The following is a 12,007-nucleotide window of genomic DNA, read 5'->3' as shown; positions in this document are numbered from 1 at the left end:
AGAAAAAAAAAACATTTCTAGGAAAAATATAGCGATGACAATTTTTACAGTAGTATAAATGGAAGAAAGGTGCTGTAAAATTCATAAAAAATGAATCATCTTAGATTTGTCAAACGTGGAGATTAGTGGAGGCGATTTAAAATGAAAAAAGGACCCTCTCAAATTTTAGCTGAATGTTCAAGGAATTACAGTTAACCATGAAGAAATAACAAAGCAGGTGTTTCAGCTGCTTGTCACTTCGCTTAATGTTGCTATACTCCTCATATGCTACTGTGGCAGCTGAAAGTCTTCTACTTTGATTGAAATTCGGCTATTTGCATACACTTCCGGATCATTCGTGACGCTTAGTGTAGCATTTCCGGGTTACGGACGAAGCACCAAGAGACAGAAGAGGGTGAATCGTACTTTATCTCGAACTTGATTTATCTGTCAGCTTCGTTCATACACCGGTGTTGCAGTAAAGTGTAGGCACTGCTGCCGTCCAGCCCGATGAGTTGCCCTTCAACCCTCTTTTTGCTGTGTTTGGGACAGTGGGGTGGGAAATCGGATCTGACAGCCTCTGTAAACATCAAGACATCACGCACCGGCATTTGCGGAAACTCCGGGAAACGAGCAAAAGTTGTCTGGGCTGATAGCAGTAAAACGCCGGAAAAAAAGACGACATGCATCTAGCAAAAAAAAACTCCAAGAAAAAACAGGCTGTTTTTCTCTTTAATTTGCATTTGAGATCCGGGGGAGAAAATGTCTGGGTTTGATCGATTTTATTTTCTAAGTTATTAAAAATGATTGTACAACAACAGGGCATCACTCACTTTCGGTGCCTAGGGCGGCGGATATAAAGCCTATTTGAAAACTAGTTAAATATGGAAAACTTAAATAAAGATAACTAGTCTAGTATATAACTCGTCTCCTACAACGAGATCGCATACGGGCGGCGATTGGTGTAATCTTAGCTTCAGCTTTGTGCAGGTAATTTACAACGAAAATATATTTTTTGAAGAGTATTTTATATCTTCGATTTTCGAACTTTTAGGAATTTTCGTTGAAGTAACGATTATACGCGTTGCTGTCTTTGTTCGTTGATGACTTTTATTGCATTAAGAAAATTGCATTGCTGACACGTTTCCAGAGTGCTGCCACTATCCAGAGATGAAACCCTTATCAACACTGATGTGCGGAGGAAAGGCGTTCAGAGATCAGTGCGGGCAGCTTTCCTTCACTGATTTATGAAAAATATGACGCAGCAGGTTAATTTGTGAAATTCAAAGTACTTGTAAGAGAGTGACGTTCATCTTTAACCTGCTAGAATCTGGTGATTAAACGAATCCGGGATTTATTGGCAAGTAGGCCTACACCAAGGTGGAGTTTGAGTCGCTTTAGTTTTTTTTTTCTAAAACTCATCGCTTTTCCTGTAATAAATATTTTTTCATAATTTTTTTTATTAAACTTATAAAGAATTTACAAATACAAGTACAACCAGAGGATCAAAAACAGGTACAATAGAAAAAAACCCAAACAGAAAAAAAAACATTCAACCGCCAGAGGTAATGAAGTAAATTGTGTGATCAAATTGTATTTTTTACATATATCATATGTTTTCCTTGCTTTATTATTTCTCAAATTTTGTATAGAATTTAAATAGTGTTTCAGCTCCACCTCAAAAGTACTAAAAAGGGGATTATTAGACCATTTTGATTTATGGATGTGAAATGACTAATAAATTGACTATAAATAAATGCTCTTTTTCCAAATTTTCTATTAAACAGTACAATAAAATATCAAAATCCTTAAATCTAAAAAACACCTTTAACTGCCTGCAAACAAAACTCTGGAAGTCCGTCCAAAACAACTTCACAAACACACACCTTACAAATAAGTGCACAAAAGATTCCCTTTCAGCCCGACAAAAAACACACAGATCATCCTGCTCAGGTTTAAATTTAGAGAGCACTAATTTAACTGAATAAAACTTATGAACAATTTTAAACGATATCTCTAACTTTATTTGTAATACCTATCAAATAAATATCCCAATATCTATCAGGAGTTGTCCAAACTAACTTCCAGTTTATATTTTGAAATATTGCATTCCAAAAAGATAAACCAGAAGGGATAAGATGGGGTTTACAAAGATTCCTTATATGAGTATTGTTACATTTCTTGTCCTCTCTTCCTGTAAATCTGAGGCATATAGCGAGCAAGGCATGACTTCAGGCTGTCCCGTGACGCAGGAATGCTCTAGGTATTGCCCTACTTATAGTACACTGTACGCTCAACATTTAAGCTTCCCATGTGTTACTTAACCCATAACCTGGTGTTTTTGTTCTGGATTTTAGTTTTGATTCAATTCAGTTTATTTATCTGAGGACAAAGCTTGCCACTTGTGAAACTACAGTTCGCTGTGACATTAACAAGCCGTGACCCCTGTTTCCAGGCCAGGAGGAATGTGGGCGGAACCCAGGGGAATTCACGTGGACCAGTCGGAGCTGCTGTGCAAAGATGGCTGTGGTTACTATGGCAACCCCGCGTGGCAGGGCTGCTGCTCCAAGTGCTGGCGAGAGAGGTCTCGCAGGGCGCAGGCCTGCAGGCAGCACAGCAGGTAGGGCCCACGGCGGACCGCACTGCCTGAGTACACGTCCCGGGGCCGTGTCCCCGAGCCCTGCCTTTAATAACTGCGTCGCACGACTCAAAAAGAGTCGTTTTCAGGAAGCTTTCAGTGGTGTATCACCGTCCTTCTTGCATGTTTCTGTGTTCTTGTGAAAACATTCTAAAGCTCGTGATCAAAAAAAATGCTGCTTTTCTTCAGCTGTGATGCTGTTGACCACCTGCAGCTGCTCCCAAATTCTTGGCACAATATGTGCACACGATGTGGACTAACTGAATTGTGCAGATGGTATTTGGTGGGATCTGTTCATTCTTCAGGGCTTGGCGATTGTTTTGAATGTACAAATGTTGGTTAAATACCGAGCTTAAGTGTTTCCTATGGAATTGCATCTCACATTCACTTAAAAAAAAAAGAATAATAGGTCAATCGCAGTGAACTTGTAGATTTGTTACAGAGCTGCGTACTAAGTTGAGTATTACTGGTATGGTACAGTCTCGGCACCATCCCCAGCTGCACACTCAAGTGCAGCAAAAAAACCTGTGGAACAAGGTTGGAGACCAGCTGATCCCGTTCTTAGTACAGCATGAAGAAATAGAGAATAGTTGAATTATTCAGTCCAGTGAACTATTACGTGGGTCATCGTTAAGATATATTTATTACGGCCTCTCCCATATATAGCTGGACGGTCTTGGATATTTGATATTATCCCTGCTCCCCTCTAGGTTTTTAGTAAAGAAATGTACGCGTTTGTACGCTGAAATCCTCCAGATGAGAGCATGCAGCTACCTTTGCAATTTTTTATCAGTTTCATGGAGCCATGAAACCAGTACAGCAGCTCTGGGTTTAAATGTGATCATGTACTTTGCCACACTGGCTTACATTTTCATTTCTAAATGATATGGAAACACCTAAGGCACAGGAGAGAACACAGGGATATTTTTTTTGCGATAAGCTACATTTATGTGTAAGCAGTTCTTACTTGTCCTCTCCTAATTTTCCACCTGTGTTGACCCTACTTATCCCCAGAACAAGATTTTTGTGTTGACCTTTTCAAGTGTTTTTCAAGCACGTCTGTTAGCTTGTATATATCTTGAATGTACGTTTGGACGGCAGGGTGGTGCAGTGGTCAGCGTTGCTGCCTCGCAGAGCTGGGGCCCTGGGTTCGATTCAAGGAGAGTTTCTTTGTGGAGTTTGCCCTGCCTGCGTTCTTGTGGGTTTCCTCCAGCTGCTCCGGTTTCCTCCCACAGTCCAAAGACCTGCTGCTAGGACAAGCTGCTAGGCTTCTGGGAAAACGGGCCCTGGTGTGAGTGCGTGTTTGTGTCTGTGTGGTGGACTGGCGACCTGACTTGCATTTGTTGCTTGACAGGATAGGCTCCGGCTCCCCCTCAACCCTGTATTGGAGAAAGATGACATAATTCTGTATCCCTCCAGTGCCGTGTTCTTATAAGGAGTGTATTTATCTCTTGTGCATTAGAGAGATTGGGGTTCACGTGTGCACTAATTGATTGTGTGTACATGTGAGCTTCAGTGCGCAGCCTGTGTACATTTGAAGAAAGCATGTGCTTTTGGTACAAGGTGACAAGTGAAAAGAGACCATTGGGCTCATCATTTGTTTGGTTGCTAGTACAGCATTGAACATCATCTCATTCAACCCTTTTTTAAAAGATCCCAGGGAATCTGTTTCATGTATATGGCTAGGTTCTCTGTTCCAAATACCTTCCACCCTTTTTTCTTGTTCTCCGATACTTATTTTGCTGGTTTGGTTTGCCCTGAATTAGTTTCCTGCCTAGATCTTGCCAGTACTTTACAGGATGCGCTCGTTGCTTTCTGACTTCCCGTGGCCGGTGTGCCCTGGGGTGTGTAGATCTTCGCTCTGCGATGGCTAAGCGTGTGTGGGGTTGCTGTTTTGTGTCCACAGCCCTAGCCCCGGTGTGGAAGGGGGCTCAGCCATCACCTTCTCCAAGTTCGAGGAGAAGAAGAGCACAGAAAAGGGGCGACGAGTCAACACCATGAAGAGGCTTTTCTGGGGCCCTTCTTCCTCTCCGAAGAAACCCAACGGTGAGATGGTCCTCTACATAGCTCAAAACACAAAGGCGTCATTTTCTCAAAATGAGCCACAGGCTTTTAAATTCACCCATCACCTGACTAGTAAACTAAGGACAGTGTTTGTTTCACAGATTTCCTGTGAAATCTAGTTTGGCTCTGAAGTGAGTGTCAGTTGTGCTGTTCTGTTTTTATCAATGGGCGGCTCTCTGAGCCTGGGCTTTACCAGTCAAGCTCCTTCATCCCCTTGCAGGGTTTTTGGTTTTACTAATATCTGTCTCCTCTCTGTCCCCAGAGCCCACAGAGAGCCAGTCTGCTGCCCTAAAGGCGTTTCAGAGCCTCCAGCCTGGAGACTTTACTAATTTCCTCAAGCTGCTGTGCAAGCCGTTCTCCCAGAGCCTGTAGTCGCGCTGCACGGCCTTTGTCAACACCATGGAGGCCTACCATGTAATAGCCCCTCTCACCGACTACCTGTCTCTGTCCACGTCTCTGCCAGTCTCCCATCTGTATTTCTGCTCCCAGACTGCCTGTCACTCACAGCCTGTCTCCTGCCACCTCTCACCCTCCCCACTCTCTCCTTCCTCCTCTAGCCCACTGTGCCCCAGGTCTGCTAACGCTTTGTCCAGTGCCCTCTCACACTGCTTCTCTGAGAAGGTGAGGCAGCAGACCTCTTTCTAGTGTCACTGAGATGAAGAGCTTAGAACCTGGAAGAACTTGGCATTGGCTGATCCCCCGTCTGTCTCTTTGTAGGATCTGCTGGTACAGAAACAGTGGGATCTGGTGCAGGATTTTTATCAGAGTATCGCCGGACACTTCAGCAGTGAGTAAAAAGCAGTTGGAGGTGTATAATACAATTTTGTATGAACTTGTGTATCTTATGGTTGGCCCCCATTATTTAACTAAAGAACAACTGAATGGTCTCATGTGCTGTGTGTCTGACGGGACTGAATGGCCTTATGTATAAACTGTCTTGTTTGGTTGATTGTCAGTAGCGTAGTGACACAAGGGCCAGGTTTTGCAGCAAATTGGGCTGGATGTGTTGGATCCAGACCTTTGCTGAAACAGTTTGTTACACAGTTTTCGGTACAGTTGAGATCTGGGATTTGTTCTGGTCAAGAAAGGGATAGAAGTCTTTTTCGTGCTGTTCTAGTCTGCCGTGTTGCCTGTACCCATAGAGAGAGACTGACCGATTGAACCCAAAGGTTCTGTGGAGCACAGAACCGATACGTGTGAGAGGAATGCCTGTTGCACGCCTGAAAGAGCGCTTGGCTGTGGCTTGGTTGTGCACATGCAGTGAGCTGGAGGAAGGGTGTGGGATTCCCTCGGGCTCGAGCTGCTGCCCCCCCTCTGTCCTGCAGGCCTCTCCGAGGAGCAGACGGTGCAGATGATGGAGCACATTGAAAAGCTGATCATGACGCGTCTGCACAAGTGGGTGTTCTGCCACGACAGCTCTGACGATGAGCAGAAAGACCTGGCCCTGCAGAGGAGGATCCGGTGAGACTCGGACCACAGACCTGGAAGCCCGCTGAGTACAGCTCAGTAACAGTCATCCTTTTATAGGCTGTTGTTCATAACAGATGCTGAAAATCCCAGAATACATCACCAAGCGGACAGCTAATCCTCTGGAGGAAATTTACACAAATAGGCTGAAATTATTCCTTAAAGTCAAAATCTCATTCAGGCTTACAGGGTGTAGGAAGGCAAGATATCATTCCTTAAGCCATGTGGGTTAAAACAAAATTTGTATCTCAGATTGCATACCTGCTAAACCACTGAAGGTTAGGCCCAGAGTCCAGAAAATCACCACATGAGTTTTTCTAATGAAGTGGACTATAATTGGACAGAGGTCTTTCCTTCTGTATTAGGTTTAGGAATGTCTGAAGCAGCCTTTTACTATTACATCTACACTGCCTAACTAGTTACTAAGCTGATCTTTGCCACTGCTATTTCCACAGATCTCTCAGCTGGGTGACCCCTCAGATGCTTCATGTTCCCATTAAAGAGGAGAGGTTAGAGGTCAACAGTGACGCCCTCCTGCCTGCCATCACAGGTGAGTTTTTTTTTAAGAAGGTAACTTTTAATTTCTCACTGATTAATAACAGAATATGGCTCTGTTGTTGTGCACTGAAATGTATGTAGATGCTATGCCTTATGCTGTTCTGTCCTCACCATCTCCGTTCGATATCTTAGGCTTTTTTAATTATTTTGTTCAGCTGGTACGTTCCATTGTGCTATTTTGAATTTATTTTTACAGAACAACAGGGTAAAGTGCACACAAAACCAGACAGCTTTGTATAATAGTCTTTGATAGACGACCACTTGAAGGCCTGCACATTCATGGAACCCAGTGACCCCAGTGGCTCTCTACCAGTGTCAGACAGGATCAGGGCATCATGTCTGGCCAGGCCACTGAGCATGACTTTTCATTGAGCACATAAGCGATCTGTGCTCAAGAGTTCTGATTAAACTCACTTCCTGGAACGCCTTCAAATGTATCTATGCCTTGAATGTGTAATAGTCCTGAACACCAGGATCACCTGTCTTGTCAACACTTTGAGTAGCTGTCACTGTCCTACATGGGGCTGTAGCTAGTTAGCCACTCTTATACTCTACCAATGGTCAGCATTGCTGCGTCACAATGCTGGGGCCCTGGGTTCAATTACAGGCCTGGGGTGCTGTCTGTGTGGAGTGCCTGCCCATGCTCTCTTAGGTTTCCTCTGGGTGCTCCAGTTTCCTTCCACAGTCCAAAGACATACTGGCAGGTTAACCGGCTTCTGGGAATGCTGGCCCAGTTGTGAGTATGTGCGTGTCCGGTCCAGGCTGTATCTTGCCCTGTGCCTGTTCCTTGCTGGAATAGACTCCAGCTCCTCCTGTGACTCGGAATTGGAAGCAGCGATTAGAACATTAGTGGATGAAGAGAGATTCTGAAACTTCCCGAACCCCAGTGGCCGTACGATGAAGGCATTTCGCCCCCTGCTCTCGGCAGCGATAATCGAGATGGACGCCCGGCGAGCGCCGCAGGACAAGCTGGCCTGCGTCTCCAAGTGCAACCAGAGTGTCTTCCGGGTGCTGGCCTCCAGAAGCTCGGAGCCGGCGAGCGCCGACGACTTCTGTCCGGCATGATCCTGGTGGTGCTGAAGGCCAGCCCGCCCCGGCTGCACTCCAACACGCAGTACATCACCCGCTTCGGCCTGCCGCACAGCCTCATGGCCGGGGCGTCCGGCTACTATTTCACCAACCTGGTGAGTCCAGCTGCGGGACCGCGGGCCTCTGCGGCCCAGAGCTTCCCCAGAGCGTCCCCAGACTGGCGCACTCCCGCGACGACCTTCAGGAATCTCTTTTGAACGGGGCGTGGCGTGGCTCTGAGGGTCTGTATGGGTGGGGCTTCACTGGTGACGATGACGATGATGAACAGCTGAGTTTCTTTTACACCGAGCAGGGCTGATGCAAATAAGCCCCGGTTACTTAATCAAGTATTCACACAGACCGCCTTAGTTATGCCTTTTAGTTGAATTGATTGAACTAGGGGGGACTTTTACACACAGGGACACTAGAAGTTGGATGACTGTTCCTGAAATTAATGAAACAAGTACCAAATGTTGGTGTTATTTGTTCACTCAGACTGTCTGTATACATCATTAGGACCCACATGAAGCACTGTCAATATTCCATAGGAAGAAAATGCAGGAAGGGGTGAATGCTTTTCACGAGACTGTATATGCAAGAAGAAACTAAAAATTAATGAACCACATGTGTACTGTAAGCAAGTCCTGTAAAAATTAACCATTTGACGTTCCTTTTATCATCTTGTGTATCATATGTCTATGTCGCGTCCTGTCTGTTCACCCAGAAACTGTTTAAAACTGAAGCCAGGTCTCTGCTCTCCCGGCAGTGCTGCGCTGTGGCCTTCATCGAGAAGCTGGACGGCCCGGCCCTGAACCTGAGCGCTGAGGAGTTCGAGGGGTACATGCAGGGCAAGCGCGCGGCCCCGCGGGACGCGGAGACGGATTGCGAGGGGCTTCGGAGGGCCAGGAAGAACCGGCAGCTCCTGGCGGAGGTGGCGAGCCGGCAGGAGCAGCTGGCGGAGGGGGCGCAGGCCCTGCAGGCAGACCTGGCGCGGTGGGTGCAGGCAGTGCAGACGCAGGTGGAGGAAATCCAGGCCAAGGTCCCCCTGAACTTCACATGCACAGAGCCCCCGAGTCAGAGCTAGCTTCAGGGGCGTGGCCTGCCTGGGCGTCTGGATGTTCGCTTCTGAAACTTCAACCCCAGGTATTACTTTTGGTAAAATGGGTTTACAAATTACTGGGCTGAAGTTCAAGGCTTTGGTGTTTGAGACCTTATTGTAACAGTTCTGTGGAAAACAGGAAACCAAGTAACACGGTTTGATTTCTGGCTTCTGTCTCGAAGTGTTAGGTTTTGGCGACCAGCCCTTCAGCTGGGACTTTTGCAAACACCAGTGTTTTATCTTCAGTCCATTGCCAAGAACACAGCTATACCAGGGTGCAGGGTAACTCAATAGGTTTTCCTCATGAAGGGCCAGCGCAGGGGGATGCTTCTTGGATCGGGCAGGCACTCTGAAGCAGGCCTGAGGGGTCCTGCTACACTAGGGTAGCACTGTTCAGTAAACTCAGAGAGGTCTCATTGACAAATTTGTTTTCTCAGAGGCTGCATTTACTGCACGTTGAACATGTTTTAGTTAGGAAAGTGTCAGCTGTGAGGTACCAGTAGTTCATTCTACAGTTGTACCTGCCTGCTTGCTTTCTCTGTGACACACCAATAAAGATGAGTATTTTGTTTCCTACTTAGTTATGAATATTTAAGCGCTGGAAGTCTTAAACAATACTTAAGAGTGGTTACTACTCAGGTACCTACATCTTTGCACCTTTTTTCCTTTTTCTCTGAATTATCGTCAGTTGAATCCTACGTGATCTTAGCCACATATTTATTGTTTTTGTTTGTCGACTGTGAAGCACAGGAGTCTTTTGGCTGCTTAACCTAAACCGGCCTTTAAATAATCAGAATTGCTTCATTCCCAGGGCAGAGGGGAAGTAAAACATGCTCTGGGGAAAAAAAGGGTTTGCTTTGTAAACCCAGGTAATTGTACTGGTGCGACGATTCTAGATCTTTTGGAGTTATAGAGACAAGGGGAGTGGGTGTAGAAAAAAACCCTCTTTCAACAGCAGTCTGATACGTGTAGTGAAGTGCCATATTTATACAACGCAGAGCTTTAACCTGAGTTTGAAGTGCAGTATTCAAGAACTGTTATTTGATTGTAACCAAAAATAACCAATGCTTCCCTCTTGTGGTGGAATGCAAGTATTACAGCACTCAAGTAAAACTAAGAGACAGGTCTGTAATTTAAGGAACAGGTCATCAATTCTGCTAGTCTCATTTCAGCAGCCTCTTTCTTGTACTTTTTAAAATGAATCAGGGTGCTCAATAGAAGAACATGTCTAAATTATTTTGTTTGTAGTGGAGTAGAGAAAGTTTGACATTTCTGATTTTTTTTGTCTTTCCTCAAGCGCCTTTGCGTATAAATAATGAAGTCGGGACCTTCCACCTCGGTGCCTTTTCTTATGAAGCTGGTATTGGTATTAGACTGTGATGTCCTGTTAAAGTCTGTCTCTGAGTGTAAGCTCTGTGTTATTGGTGTTCCTTAACTTTATCCCACGTATGTACTCAAGTTATGTAACTTAACAGGCCCGACCGTGGGTGGGAAAATGATTATTTTATAACAATTTGGTAAGCGATCAGAGGACAATCGCCTACCCCACCTATGGGTCCCAGACTCCAGGGCCTCAAGAGCCTCTGGAATAAATGTAATGTTCTCGTGAAAACAGCCACTATCTCAACCCAAATTCATGACGATAGAGTGCTTGGCAGCACTGCCTGAAAACATAACTTCAGGCAGCTGGGACTCTAGCAACTATGAAATCTAGAAAGGAAAGCAGTGCATCACAACCCTTGTAACCATAGTGGTACAAGAACAAATAACTATTAACCAACTACTTGTATTTTGGAACAAGTTACAGTGTAAGCATACTAGTGCTTTCTGAATTAATCTCCAGCTGCCGCAGGCTGCTGTGTGCAGTTTCAGCAGGGCTAAAAAATGAGGAGGTATACGGAAGATACTCGTGGAACTTTCTGGGGGAGTGGGGGGTGGGTGAAGTGGGTTCACAATGATTGTGTTCAGTAAACAAAGCCACTAGCACAAGTCCTTGTGTTGTGTACAAGCAGTCTGCGTAGTGCTTGTGATGTTTACTGGTGACATGAAGTTTTGAATAAAGCACATGAAGAACCGATATGAATGTGTATTAACAATAAATTCTTATTCTCTCGTGCCGTGTCTTTTGGAATTGTCACCCTATACTTTAAAATGCTTGCATCAAATAATAGAAATACCTGTGCCTCTGAACTTTTTTTCATGCACATTTGAACTGTTTCACCATATTTATTTTATGTTGTTAAATGTTTTTTTGTTGTCATCCCTTTAATAATCATTCTAAATTGAGTTATGTTCTCAACTTCAGTACATTCCATGTCTGGAACATGTTTGCACATGGATAGAAGCTCCTTTCTGTTCCTTCTACAGTAGTTTTCCATGTGCATTTCATATCCAGAAACAGAATTACTGAAAATGTAAAGACTACCTTGCGCAGGACACATGCCCTCTGCTTTTGTTTTCAGAGCTGTAATTAAGATTTGTAAGATGCATAATCACTTGTAAAACAGAAACAGGTTCCTGCCAACCCTGAAGCTGTCTAAAATACCTCTGGTGCTCTGGCAGTCACCTTTCCTTTCTCATAAAAACTAAAGCCTATTTTTATCCAATAAAATGTCTTCTCAGAATGTACAGAGTTGTCTTTTTAAGGAAAATCATAAAACAATGAACATATTTAATTTTTAAAAGTGAAGCCAGGTGAGCTGTTATACTGAAACACTAAGAAATCACACATGAAACTGATTCTCCCTCCTTAGAGTTTTTAGGTTTAGGGTTTTAACTTTTACAGCTCAGTGTTTCCAATAATCTGTCCATCACAGTATCTCAAAAAAATCAATCCACCATTTTTAATAAACCACTTATTTCTTCTTTAACATTGTTAAAATAATTCTAAAAAAACCAAAACCTGTTGTTTCAGAGAAGGCAGAGGATCAGAAAAAATTGTATACTGAACTGTACGCACATTAGCCTGTTTCTGGGTAATCTGAAATTGAAATGATCCTCCTTCAATGTGTTGAACACAACCATGAGTTGGAATTTGGTGTATTAATCAGATTGGACTGAAATAAAAACATTATACTGATAATCCAGTAAACACTTTGGCTTGAGGGCATCCCTGTGGAGGTAGCCCACACTTT

The 12,007-nt window shown here is 44.3% G+C and overlaps 1 pseudogene across 1 annotated transcript; it reads left to right on the top strand.

Moving 5' to 3' along the window:
- The first annotated feature begins 345 nt into the window (after positions 1-345).
- Positions 346-11,501, top strand: LOC148819245 (rab5 GDP/GTP exchange factor-like; annotated as a pseudogene). The gene is made up of 9 exons (XR_016094331.1): positions 346-969; positions 2,435-2,599; positions 4,524-4,663; positions 4,944-5,095; positions 5,399-5,468; positions 6,007-6,142; positions 6,604-6,698; positions 7,635-7,890; positions 8,541-11,501. The product of XR_016094331.1 is annotated as a rab5 GDP/GTP exchange factor-like (transcript).
- The last annotated feature ends 506 nt before the right edge of the window (positions 11,502-12,007 follow it).

This window comes from Atractosteus spatula, chromosome 17, assembly GCF_055471065.1.
Source record: "Atractosteus spatula isolate fAtrSpa1 chromosome 17, fAtrSpa1.hap1, whole genome shotgun sequence".
Lineage (NCBI taxonomy): Eukaryota > Metazoa > Chordata > Actinopteri > Semionotiformes > Lepisosteidae > Atractosteus > Atractosteus spatula.
This window is presented reverse-complemented; position numbering and strand designations above follow the sequence as displayed.